A 13,162-nucleotide genomic window follows, 5' to 3' on the forward strand; every position below is an offset into this window, starting at 1 on the left:
AGATGGCTTCTGGCTATAGCCACGATATGTCAGCACTAACCCCGACCCTCGATCAGGCTGAGGCCAAAGGAAAGGACAAGGCAAAGGTAGATGCCGACCCTATTGAACAACTGCTGTGGGCAGTCGAGGCTCTGAAGGCCAGAGGGATGAACAAGCAACAAACATCCGCAATAGTGACCAAAGCTATAGATGATGCTTTCCCCGCTCCAACCAAAGGCAGTTCAAGCCAGGCAGAAAACCGGGATGGGCCCCGTCATGCCCAAACAGTTCCTGTTGTTCCCAACCCTGCACCGGGAAAGGTTCAAAAAGCCAAGGCAGCGCCAGCTGATCCTTTCGCCAGCGCGTCTGGCAAGAATCCTCAAACTGCAAAGTACCTACCTCGAGGGCGCAGAGTCTTTCACGACCTCCACATGCCTTTGTCTAGGGCATTGTTGATATTGGCGAAGAATGGGCATCTTAAGCCTTTGGAGCCCCGACCGCTCCCGAAGAATCTCCCCGCCACCCATGATGCTACCTTGTACTGCGCGTACCATCAACAGTCCGGTCACAGCACCGATGGATGTTCCCGCCTTCGCCATGAAGTGCAGGATTTGATTGATAATAAGGTTATCCTACCACCTACCTCAGGCAAGCCCGTCACCACTCAGTTGTTGGATTTCGAGGGCTCAGATACTGCGAGTATGTAAAGTGAACCGCCTGCGGGCAACATTTGGTATTTTTTTTTTTGATGAAGCGTTTGGCACGCATTTTTGAGCATCGGTGAAACCGAGTTTTGTAAATTCTGGCTTGGATATCGAGTCGGTCTTTTGTTTTGAGTCTGTCTCTTTGTCTTGAGTCAGTCTTTTTTTGCTTAAGGGTCTGTCTTGTTGTATCGAGTCAGTCCCCGTTGTATATAATACCCGGTGATTCAGGGGTTGTTGTCCCGAACACCGTCTTGTTTTATTATTATCTGTTTTTGTTTTGAGTCTGTTCCTGCCGAGGGGCCAGTTACACCAACAGAGCCGATTGAAATAGCTGTTGCTATCTCAACTTCATGCTTGCTTTCAGCATAAGGACCAGAGAATTTGATTGGGCTGACAGTACATCTCGCCTGCTCTCCTGCGCGCCAAACTCATAGCATTAACCTAAGTTTTCAAAAAAAAAACTTTTTGAACACTGCGGTGATGAAAACGAAGAGGAAGGAATTCCTTGGGTTTTGTAAAATTTTGATCATTTTGAGAGAAAGAGAGGCGTGCTAAGCCTTTTTATGAATGAAATCATGCTTGTCGGCGTGAGTACTGAGAAGGACCCTGGCCTGATCCAGATTGGTTCCACACTATCTTCGGCACGAGCGATTCGTCGCTTTCTTAAAAACTTTCAAAAACAAATATTTTACGCGGCCTTGTGAAGACCTGTGTGGAATCGTTCTTGAGATCGCGCAGCTTAGGATCGCTCTCAGCCTCAAGATTCAACCCGCTCCGACTTTGAACCCATTCAGACTGTTCAAAAAGTTCAACGGACAAACGCCATGAAAGGCCCGTGTGGCCAGTTTTGAGGTAGCCTTCGATCAAGAAGCATCAAGGCCGAATCAGAAGGAGTAGATCTCGCCGGAAGAAGCTCGTAGAGTAACCCTGATGGGTTCTCCGCAAATCAGTGCAACAGCCGTTCTCTTAGACACGGAGAGGCTTCCAGTTCAGGAACCATTTGGCATGGACTTGCTACACTTTTACCCTTTGAGAGGCTCGCTGGGCCGAAAACCCAGAAGGGCGACCCAGGCAAAAGTTAGAGCAAGAGAAAAATACAAAAAAAGAAGAAAAGAAAAGAAAAGACAAAAGATACCAAAAAGAAAAGAAAAAGAAAAATGCAAAAGAAATGAAGAAGAAATAGAAAATGAAAAGAAGCTCGCAAGGTCGAAAACCCGCATTGGGCGCCTTGGCAAAAATAAGAGCCAAACAAAGTGAAGGTTAAAATACCCGAGTGGACCTTAACCGGAACTACGTAAGGCTTGATTCCCATGTTTGGGATACGTAGGCAACTTCATCATGAAGTCCAGCCCCCAACGCTTTCATAAGCGTCTCAGTCCATGCAATGGTTTCAATTTCGTTCCAAAGTCCAGTGGCCAACACCCTTCAAGGTGACTGTGTCCATATATGTGTTGTGACCGTCTTCGTCATCGCTGTGTCTAAGAGCTCGACCACCGCCAATGAAGACTGTCTGTGAATTGCTGCGGCACCATCCCAAACAAGGGGCAACTTTCCGTTGCCACGAGCCGCTGTGAGCCGCCTTTCAAACTAGGGGCAACTTTCCGTTGCCTCCCACCCTCCTTCAAACCAGGGGCAATTTTCCATTGCCTCCGATCCGAGGTCGCGCATCTCGAAGAGTAAGTTCCATGCTTGTTGAGCATCAGCTGTTTAAAAAATAGTTTTTGAAAATTTTTACTGAGGTTGACTATTTTCTCGAAAACTATTTCATTTTCCAAAACCGGACCATTGTCTTGGACCTAAAAGGAAAATTTTCAGTGCTTGCTGCCTGACTTGCATGCTTTTCAAAACAAAAGTCGAACAAGTACGTTAATCCGACTCTCATTTCGATCAAAACCGTTTTAGTAGAAAGCAAAAACGGAAAAAATGGTTAAAATGATGAACTAGGGGCACAGTTGAGCCAGGCGTTCTGTCTCTCCCCCGTCATCGACGTACTTGCCAGAAGGGCGCTCTACCCGCTAGAAGAAATAGCTGTGAGCTAACGGCATTAGGCTTGAACCCACACCTTTCTATTTATCCATCAATCACCCCGGGGAGGGATGAAAAATGAGAGAATGAAGAATAGAGAGGTGTAAGTTGAGAGAAAAGCGAGGAAAAGGGTTTCGAGAGAAAATCCGAGCTTGAGAATTGAGTGATGTAAGAATCACAAATAAGAAGGGGTGGGAAACAATACCCAGATTGAACTGGCTCCTCGTGGTCCGAGGTCCCCCATCTTTGGTTACGCGTCTGTGTGTCGTGTCTCTTTCATTTGACGGTCTCGTCTTTTGTTTTTAGTCTTTCCCGAGCGTGTCTCGTTGTGTTTAGGTCGTGTACCTATATTTGAGTCCTTTCCGCTCTGTTCAGTGGTAGGCTCGATATCCCGGTTTGAAAAACCCTCATGCGATTTCAAAAATCGCTTATGCTCAGAATGCTGTGCCATTCTCTACATTGGAACGTGTTCCGACTCCAACCGGTTCCATCTTTGAGGTCCGTCCTGATTAGATTGGGCTGTCTTGTTTGAGAATTGCAGTGTGCAGAATGAACTGAATGCTGTGTTTTGGGCTGTATGCAGATCAATCCCCAACAGAGTAAGGGCTGTGTGTCTAAGAATCAGGCAGTGGGTTGCTTGGGTTGTTTCGGTTGTTAGCTGTTTAAGTTATCTGATTATTACAATGCAAGTGTTCAATTTTCAGACAACCAATCAATTCCATTTACATTGAGGTGTAACATGATGAGATGCGATGCAATGCATGAAATGTGTAAATGTAAACACTTTTTCAGATAAAAAGTTCGTTTCGTTTCATTTCATTATCTTTTTCAAATGTACAAGCTTTGGAAACAAAACCTGCCTGTGGCAGTACAAGGTAATCTATCTACCAACCAAAAAGAAAAGTACAAGGAAAGAAAGAAAAGATAGCAAAAATCTACATCTATGTCAAGCACTCCGAAGGGCCGTCAGTCTGTCCTGGTCCTCTTCCTGGACGAGGGTCCAGGAGCATCAACAGCGTCGTCATCAGAGCCCGAGCTAGAACCGTCTGCGGTCTCCTCCTCCGACGACCCTGCCTCCGCCTCTGACTCCTCGTCGTCGTCATCGTCCGGGACTGGAGCCCGCGAGCTGCTCCCGACGTGAGTACGCCCACCCCTAGTGCGGGGAAATATCCTGCCCTCCTCATCTCTCCCCCGGGCAGGGACAGAAGGTCTGGCTGGAGCACCTCCTGCCATGGGAATCTGGAAGGGAGGCTGAAAAAGCACACAAAAAGTGAAATGCATCAGTATACTGTAGACAGTTTATCAATGCAGAATGCAGTGTATGAGTACAGTGTGTAGATGTCGTGAGCAGTTTATCAGCGTAGGGTACAATACAGAATGCAGTGTATGCAGTGTATCAGATGCTGTGAGATCAGTGTATCAGGTGTGGTGCCACGAATCAGATTATGCAAAGCAGTGTATGAGTGGTTTGAGGCCAGTGTCAGAAGGACATACCAGTATGCTGTAGACAGCCAGAAGGTCAAATGTCCGCTGGAGCATCCCCATCATCGAGGCATTCATCGCCAACGACTGACGGGTGTACTCAGGAGAAGCCTGCAAAGGTATCAGATGCATTAGTATTCTGTGGAATATCAGTAAACTGAAGTGAGATAACTGTACGAAGTGCAGTGATACATACCGGCGGAAGGTCGGGGATGTCAGTGAACTCATGACCAGCCGGTGGAGGGGCGAAGGGGATCTGATAGGTCGACCCACCCTACCCCTGGAAAGTCAGTACAGCAGGCAGGGCAGGCCAGCCAGCTCCTCGTCCTCCCCGCGCTCCGCCCCTGCCACGGACTCGGGCCCTCCTCGAAGATCCAGCCCCTGCTCCTGCTCCGGCCCCAGCCGCCGATGCTACAGGCCTGGCCCCCTCTGCTCGACGACCGCTCAAAGGTCGCATCAGGTACGTCCGCACGTACTCCTGATAGTCGCCGGTGCCTCGGAAGCCGGCCTCCTCCCAGCCGATGGAGTAATCATCCAGCTGCTCAGGGGTCAGCCCCTCGGTCTCCCTCATCTCTGCAGGAGGGTAAGCCGGGACTATCTGCTCAGGTAACCCGCGGGTCTGGCGTAGAAAACGCTCCCCCAGGTACCAAGCCCGACAGACCGGGCCCTCTAGCAGAATCCGGAAACGCGAGGTCTCCTCAGCACCAGGGAACCGACCCCGCATCGCCGACGGCAAGGAAGCCCATGGCCGCCATGTGATCTGAAAGTAACAGACAGTTTGTTATCTCCTGTTATTGAAACATGCAGTGGGAAAGCGAAGCTAAACGAACTGAAAGTAAAGCATACCTCTGTGGGGGTGATGGTGTCGAAGTATCGGCGGAAGAAGCCGAATGTCTCCCGAGGTCGCCGGGTGCATCCCCCGTCAAAGCGACTCGAGAAAGGAACAGCCGGAGGAGGCTCCGCAACTGGCACAGGTGCAAGCCTAGGGAAGTAGGCATAAACCCACAACTGCAAAACAGATGTCAGTATGACCTTCAGATAAAGCAGGGTATACAGAATAAAGCAGAAATGGCAGAGCCGTGTGTTGTGCAGTGTATTGTGTGCAGTGTACAGTGTGAGCAGTGTACAGTCAGTGTAAAACAGAATGTATGTGTGTGCCGTGTGTACAGTATACAGTGAGTGTAAAGCAGACCGCAGTGTGTGCAGTATACAGAGTACAGAAAGTACGAGACAGAAATGAAAAGTGGAGAAGAAATGTACCTCCCAAGCTCGCCAGTAACCTCCGAGCAGCTGGCCGCTGCCGCGAGAAGCCGAGCTCATATATCCGTACAAGGTGGCCAGAGCAGCGCCGCCCCAATCGAAGTGCAGAATATCTCGGACGTCCACCAGTGCACTGAGAAGGCAGAGAGGCACGGTGTTCGCCCGGTCGGCGAAGATAGTAGTCCCGAAAAGGAACATGAGGAAGCCCCGAGCATATCTCTCCACGTCCTCCTCGGTCATCTGAGTCTCCTCCCCCAATGCGGGCAGGACCCTGAACTGTGCCTCGAACCAGGGATAGCGGACGAAGCCTGGGCGAGCTAGCGGAGGGGCCTCCCCCAGTAAATGAACCTGAGCGGCGGTCCACTCATCCATCGCTATGTCGAAGGGGATCGGATCACCCCCTACCCCAATGCCTGTGAGCATCGAGAAGTCATGAGGGGTCATCGTCATATCTCCTGTAGCAGAGAAATGGAAAGAATCGGTGGTGTCCCACCACCTCTCCGCCAAAGCAGCAAGGAGAGGTCTGCATGTGGAGAGCCTAGAGAGCCCTCGGCAGAAGGTGCCGAAGCCCGCTCGGTCCACGATGCGCTGGACCGCATCAGGGAGCTCGTCATACCACCCCCGCGCACCAGTATTCCCATACCCGCGAATGGTATGGGAACCCTCCTGCAAACAGAAAACAACAATTGCAGGACAACATTCAAAATGCGATTTTGAAAAGACAAATATGGCATGTATGCAAGTTTGTCAGATTCAGGCAGATACCGGGTGCCGGTGTGCTTATAGAAAATACGTGTGCTGTGTCAGCGTGTTTGGGCGTTTCAGAACAGATGTGGCATGTGTGCAAATCGAACAGATTCAGACAAATACTGGGTACCAGTGTGTGTGCAGTAGAATACAGTGTGTGCCGTGTGTTTGGGTGATTCAGGACTAGTGCAGTGTGTGTGCATGTGTCAGTCTCAAGCAGATATCAGTTGTATGTATGTTTACAGTCAACTACGGTCTACGGCATATCAGGTTTCAGCAATTAAAGAATACAGCTAACTATGGCAGTTTTGTATCCTACATTGCAGAAAGTAAAGCAGAAGATGAAGAGTTACCTCGGGAGTGCCGAATGAAAGGTGGGAGGTAGGCTCACGCAGCAGTAGCTCAGGGGCCGCGTACCTCTCGAAACTCCGGAACTGACGCAGGCCGTCTGGGGGCAGAACGTGAATCGCCGGCCGGTAGGTCGCCGGGTCGAACGGGCGCTCGCTCAGTGGTAAGAGCTCGACCCCGGGGTCCATCTCGTGGTCCGGGGGAGTCCCGACACGTGGAATGTCGTCCGCCATGTAGAGAGTGGTGTGAAAATGGCCGGAAAAGGAAAACCGAGCCGGAATACGAAGAGTCAACTGAAAAGTCAACTCCCGAGAGGGTCGGAAATGGCCGGGAAGGCCGGAATGTGAAAGGACACGGAAATGAAGAGGAAAGTGAGGGGAACAAACCCCGAGAAGGCGAGAACGCCAAACGAGGCGCCGAAACGAGAATGTGATCGGTGGAAAATGTCCGAAACGCGAAGAGAAACGCGAATCCGACGACGAAACGGGCGTAGAACGCGAAGAAACGGGCGAAAAATGAGACAGAAGCACTCTAGAGAGAGAGGGCAAGAATTTTCGGCGGTGGAAAAGTGAAGAATAGGGTTTTCAAGCCCTATTTTATAATGCCCGAAGTGAAAAGACAAAACTGCCCCGATTCAGCAACTGTTTGCCGGTCGGCAATGTTTTGTGCCGGCCGGCACTTTTTTTTGTGCCGATAGAATTGTTTTTGTGCCGATGTCCAGCCGGTGGCCTCCCCTTTCTGCCGGTGGGGTTCCCACAGCCTTGTTTAGGCCATTTGAATTGTTTTGGGTCTTCATAGCTCAAGAAAGTGCAAGAAAGTGCATCTCCGATGTTCAACCGGCCTCCGTTTTGACTTCGGGCCGTGTCTCCAGTGCGTGGCACTCGAATTCGTGCAAGGTGTATCCTTTTTGTATCCTTTTGAATTCAAAAGTTGCCCCATGTGTGTTGCACGAACTCATCACACTACTTCGGTGCATTACATCGCGCTGTCACGCGCCACACATTTGCATTGTTATGCACGTGTTACATGCGTTGCAACACGCACCCCTTTGCATTATCGTGCACATTTCTCATGCATCATCATTGCATTTCCATTCCATGCATTGTCATGCATTCCGGAATACGTGCGTTGTTGCGCATTTAAGCCCATTTACACTCCGTGTGGCATGCACGTCACACTTGGCATTGCACTTGTTAGTGCATTGTATTTTGTTCGCGCTATCTTGCGCACCTTACTTGCACTTGTTAGTGCATTGTATTTTGTTCGCGCTATCTTGCGCACCTTACTTGCACTTGTTAGTGCATTGTATTTTGTTCGCGCTGTTCTGCGCATTGCACTTGTTAGTGCATTGTATTGTTCGTGCTGTTCTGCGCATTGCACTGTCTTGTGCATTTCAAACCTCGCGCTGTTCTGCGCATCGCACTGTTCTGTGCATTTCAAAATTGTTCGCGCTGTTTTGCGCATCTCATTGCATTTTGCATGCATTCCATCGCACTGTCTTGTGCACTCGCGTTGCCTAACGCATTGCGCTATTTTGCGCATCATACCGTCGTGCAATACCGACGGTCTGGCGAGACCTTAAACACGCATGGTCTGGCGAGACCTTAAACACGCACGGTCTGGCGAGACCTTAAACACGCACGGTCTAGGAGACCTTAAATCCTTTGGAGGTGCGAAACCTTCAGCGCATTGTCACGCGTCTTGTAAATACCGCCGGTCTGGCGAGACCTTAAACACGCATGGTCTGGCGAGACCTTAAACACGCACGGTCTGGCGAGACCTTAAACACGCACGGTCTAGGAGACCTTAAATCCTTTGGAGGTGCGAAACCTTCAGCGCATTGTCACGCGTCTTGTAAATACCCCCGTGGTCTGGCGAGACCTTAAACACGCATGGTCTGGCGAGACCTTAAACACGCACGGTCTGGCGAGACCTTAAACACGCATGGTCTGGCGAGACCTTAAACACGCACGGTCTGGCGAGACCTTAAACACGCACGGTCTAGGAGACCTTAAATCCTTTGGAGGTGCGAAACCTTCAGCGCATTGTCACGCGTCTTGTAAATACCCCCGTGGTCTGGCGAGACCTTAAACACGCATGGTCTGGCGAGACCTTAAACACGCATGGTCTGGCGAGACCTTAAACACGTACGGTCTAGGAGACCTTAAATCCTTGGAAGGTGCAAGACCTTTATTGCATTGGTGTGCACACTATTGCTTTGTACATATCTTAAGCCGCGTGTTGTCGCGCATCTCATGCAACATGCATTTCATACATCATTTGCATTTCAAAAAAAAACAAAAAAACATGCATTGTCATGCATACATTTTGCATCCCGGTCTAGGAGACCTTAAATCCTCTGAAGGTGCAATTCCTTCGGTGTTTGTCGTGCCCGAACGACTTTCGGTGGTCTGGTAAAGCCACCTGTCTGTGCTTGCGATGAGTTCCTAGAAGACCAACGGGGACGGTGGAAACTAGAGTTCGAACGGCTTATGCCTAGAACGCAAAGGTTCGGGAGTTCCGAGACTAAAGTCTGGTTTAAATACCCAGAGGTTTACCCTCGGCTTGAAATCTGTATGGAAGCCCCATAGGTTGAGGCGGCATGTCTACGCCTCAGTTCTGGATACTGAACCAACCTAGTATATCACCCTGTTGGTAAGATAGGGAAAGTTGCAATCATAGTCATTGCATATTTGCATTGTCTTGCATTTGCATTGTAGTTTGCATGCATTCATTGCATCACCTTCCGCCTTTGGCTTGCGCCTTTCCAGGTTGAGCTTGGTCTGGTATGTGTCCTTACTTTTCATGTTAGAACACAGTTCTTGTGTATCGCGCCGATTCCACGTTGATATGTTGGTTGAGGGTTGCGGCACCTTTTCTGTGTTACACATGGCTCGTATGTGTGCATGCCTTTCCTAGGCAAGATTTGGTTTGGCTTGTATGCCATATCCATTGTATCCATTCCATTGCATATTTGTAAATATTGCATTGTAATATTGCATGCATTCATTGCATCACCTTCCGCCTAATGGCTTGCGCCTTTCCAGGTTGAGCTTGGTCTGGTATGTGCCCTTACTTTCCATGTTAGAACACAGTTCTGTATGTGTATCGCGCCGATTCCACATTGATATGTTGGTTGAGGGTTGCGGCACCTTTTCTGTGTTACACATGGCTTGTATGTATGCATGCCTTTCCTAGGCAAGATTTGGTTTGGCCTGCGTGCCATATCCACCCATTACATTGTAGTGTAATTTTTGCATCCGGCATTAGGATCGTAGTCCTTTCTCCAGCGGGTTGTTTCCCCACTTGTGTCATTCCACCCAATACTTGTTCTTGCGTCTGTCTACAATACTCATAGTTCAGTTGACCGTTCTATGGTAGACAGACTTGTTACCTCCATCAATCTATTTGACATAGGTGTGGTTTCAAACCGCTCGTGATTGGATCACGATCCAAATGCTTTGCATGTAGCTTGCATTGTTTCAAATACATTGCATCTTCATTTGCATTGTTTATACATTGTTTTGTATATATTGCATTTCGTTTTTCATCCATTTTGCATTGTCATGCATGTTGCTAACAATATTGTACCTGTTAAGTTTGTTTTCTTTTCAGGCACGATATTGTATGTACGGTTCATTTGAAGCTGGTGCAACCAGACGAGCCGCGCAGGTATTGTATCTCCCGAGTGAGACGTATTGAGAATTCCATAATTCTCTTACATCCTTTCTGCATTGTAGTGTAGTTTGGTATGCTAGCTTAAAATTGTTGCATGTTTGCTTCATTACAGCTTTCTTTGCATGATCATAAGTTATGCTCAGCTCTGTGCATTGTCGTGCATTTTGCCCCTGCCTTCGGGCGCATATCTTATTTGTATTGCATGTTTGTCTAAGTCTTCGGCCTTGTCAAAAATGGGTCGTCTCTAGGCTTTGACATTCACTCCCGTCATTGTTATGACTTTCGAGTTCTGTCAAAGAGGGGCAACTGTAGACACCCCATTTTTGACCGTCCTCAAGACTCGGACGTCACCGCTTGAACACTCGGTGATTATCCTTGTTTGTGTTTGTTTGGAGTTCCCGGAGGTTTTGGCTCTCGCGCCCTACCTCAGAATCTCCGAACTTGACCGTTCAGTGTCCGGTTTTGCACCGAACACTTGTGTTTTGCCTTGGAAGGGCAGGGTAGGGCTTGTAGACCATCCCCACCCATCACCGGCAGTGGCTAGAGGCCACCGGCTGGTTTTTGCTGCCACCGGCAAAATAGTTTGCCGGTCGGCACTATTTGTTGCCGGTCAGCACTTTTTTGTGCCGGTCGGCACTTTGTTTGGCCAAGATGGCATTTTTTGCCGGCCGATTGCTGTTCATCTGCTTTTGCAGATATTTTAGGACAGCTGTATAACTTTTTCTCCCCTCCATACACGTGTATGGAGGGATCTCCCTCTTGCAAAGCTTGTTGAATAAGCTTTACAAGAGGCTTATAGAGAGGGCTCTCTCTAAGGCTTAAAAAAGAGAGGCTTAGACATTTTTGAGAGAAAAAAAGACAGAGGAGAGCTCTGGTTTTCTAGGGTTAGGGTTAGATACACTCAATCTATCTCTCTTTCCCTCCCATTTTGCACACTAGGTGTTTTGTGCCTTACTATTGCACACAAACACCTAGTGTTTCACCTTCCTCTTAAGATTAGAGTTCTAAGGGGTTGTTCTTGAGCTTCTTGACTGATTTGGAGCCAAAGGAGGCCATTGGAGCATCCTTGTTGAAGAGGACTACAAGGGTAAGAAACTTACACCTTTATTCCCCATTCTTGCATCAATTTTATACCTATCTTAGAGCTGTTTTTGTGATTATTGTATAACATAAAAAAGTTCTATTTTTAAGCCCTCTTTATTGTTTATTAAGAGTGTTTTGTTGTTTGAGGGGTGTTGACCACCCTTAAGCCCCAAAAGGCCTCATTTTGAGCCATTTTGTGCTAGCTCCGGGATTTTGGTGTTGAGGTCTCTTCACCACTGAAATCTTGAGGGATTTCAGTGGTAAAGATGATGCTTTGAAGTCCCAAGAAGGAGAGGGCCACCCCCTCTCCTTGTTGTCCTTGAAAAGGGCACATTTTGGCCTCTTAAAGAAGCCTATGCTTGAGTGTGTGTTGAGCATGTTTGGTTTGTTTTTCATGCTTATATATCCATGATATAACATGATTTCAAGTTGGTTTTGGAACCTTATGCATGTTTAGCATAGTTGCCATGTAATGCCTTATTTGTGCCTTAACATGTTCTAGGTTGCTAGCCTTTGTTGGAGCATGTTTTAGGCTTGTATTTGTGAAGGTTATATGCTTATTTTGCCATGTTTTAGATCTGTCCATAGTCGTTTGGGTCGATTTTAGCATGCATTATAAGGCTCCTTTGCATTTGGGCTTGTTGGCCTTGAGTATGTGCATGTGTAGCATGCCATCTTTGCATTGTTTTGGTGATTTGGGATCATTCTATATGTCATTTCAGTCCCATTTCCATGCTTGTTTGATTGCCTCGCATGTCTCTTTAATGCTTTGAAAGCATGTTTTGCAATGTTCCATGTTTTGGTGCCTTTGCATGCCTTTGAATTTGGGCCACTTAGATGCTATCTAAGGAGTCCTTTGGCCTTGTTATGAGCTAAAAATCTATTTTTAGTTGTTTAATGCATGCCATGTTTGGTCATGATAAGTGTAGTTCAATGCCTTATCAACTTGCCTTGAACACTTGGACTTTTTGTTGCATGCTTGACTTGATTTATAATTTGATTTGGCATCATTTTATAACATGATTTAAGGGCTCATGTTGCATGCTAATTTGTCCATGTTTCCTTCTTTCAAGTGTGCTTGAATGTTGTTTGATTCATGCTTAAGTGTTGGTCCTTATGAGCATGTGTGTGTGCATGCCATTTAGCTCTCACTCTTTAGCACTTTTGGCTACTGTTTTAGGCCTATTTTAGAGTCGCCTAATTCATGTTTAAGTCCATCTTTGCATCCATTTGCATTGCCATATGCATGCTTGTATGCTTGCATGAGTTGATTGCCATGCCATGTTGCATTCCTAGCTTGTATGCCTAGGTTGCATTGCATTTCGCATGCATGCCTTGTTCCTTGAATTGGTGATAGGAATTGGGCCTTATTTGTTTGATTGGTGTGCATACATTTGAAATCAAAGATGCATACTCGGTTCTTTGGGCCATCATGCATGGAAATGCGTGATTGGTGGTCCGAGAATCGAGGCACATGTCCCTTTGAGTCATTACAATGATAAGAGACATGGTTGGTGCATACATGCCTTGAAATATGCTGCCATGCCTTGTTTTGCCCTTTGTCGCTGTGAGTTGCAGGTTCTGCAGAAATACTCTGCCGACCGGCAGTGTAATGTGCCGACCGGCACATTTTTCTCTGCCGACAGGCCCTATTTTGTGCCGATGGCCATACCACACTGCCGGTGGAAGTTTCATCTAGCCGGTGGTGATCCCCTCTGTCCAAGGATGTAGTCCTGAGGTTTTGACAACCTCCAGAGGAGGAAAGGGAGGAAAACAGAGGCAGCTTGCGCATGGTGGCGCGTTTCCCGAGACGCTTTCCTGCTTTAATTAATTTAATTTAATTTGTTAATTAAATT

General features: G+C 47.8%; 1 protein-coding gene across 1 annotated transcript in view; it reads right to left on the minus strand.

Moving 5' to 3' along the window:
* The window catches only part of LOC114289866 (BRASSINOSTEROID INSENSITIVE 1-associated receptor kinase 1), a 60,675-nt gene that overhangs the window by 9,956 nt on the left and 37,557 nt on the right, over positions 1-13,162 (minus strand). The window lies entirely within an intron of this gene.

This window comes from Camellia sinensis, chromosome 2 (assembly GCF_055761805.1).
Source record: "Camellia sinensis isolate YWXY chromosome 2, ASM5576180v1, whole genome shotgun sequence".
Classification (NCBI taxonomy): Eukaryota; Viridiplantae; Streptophyta; class Magnoliopsida; order Ericales; family Theaceae; genus Camellia; species Camellia sinensis.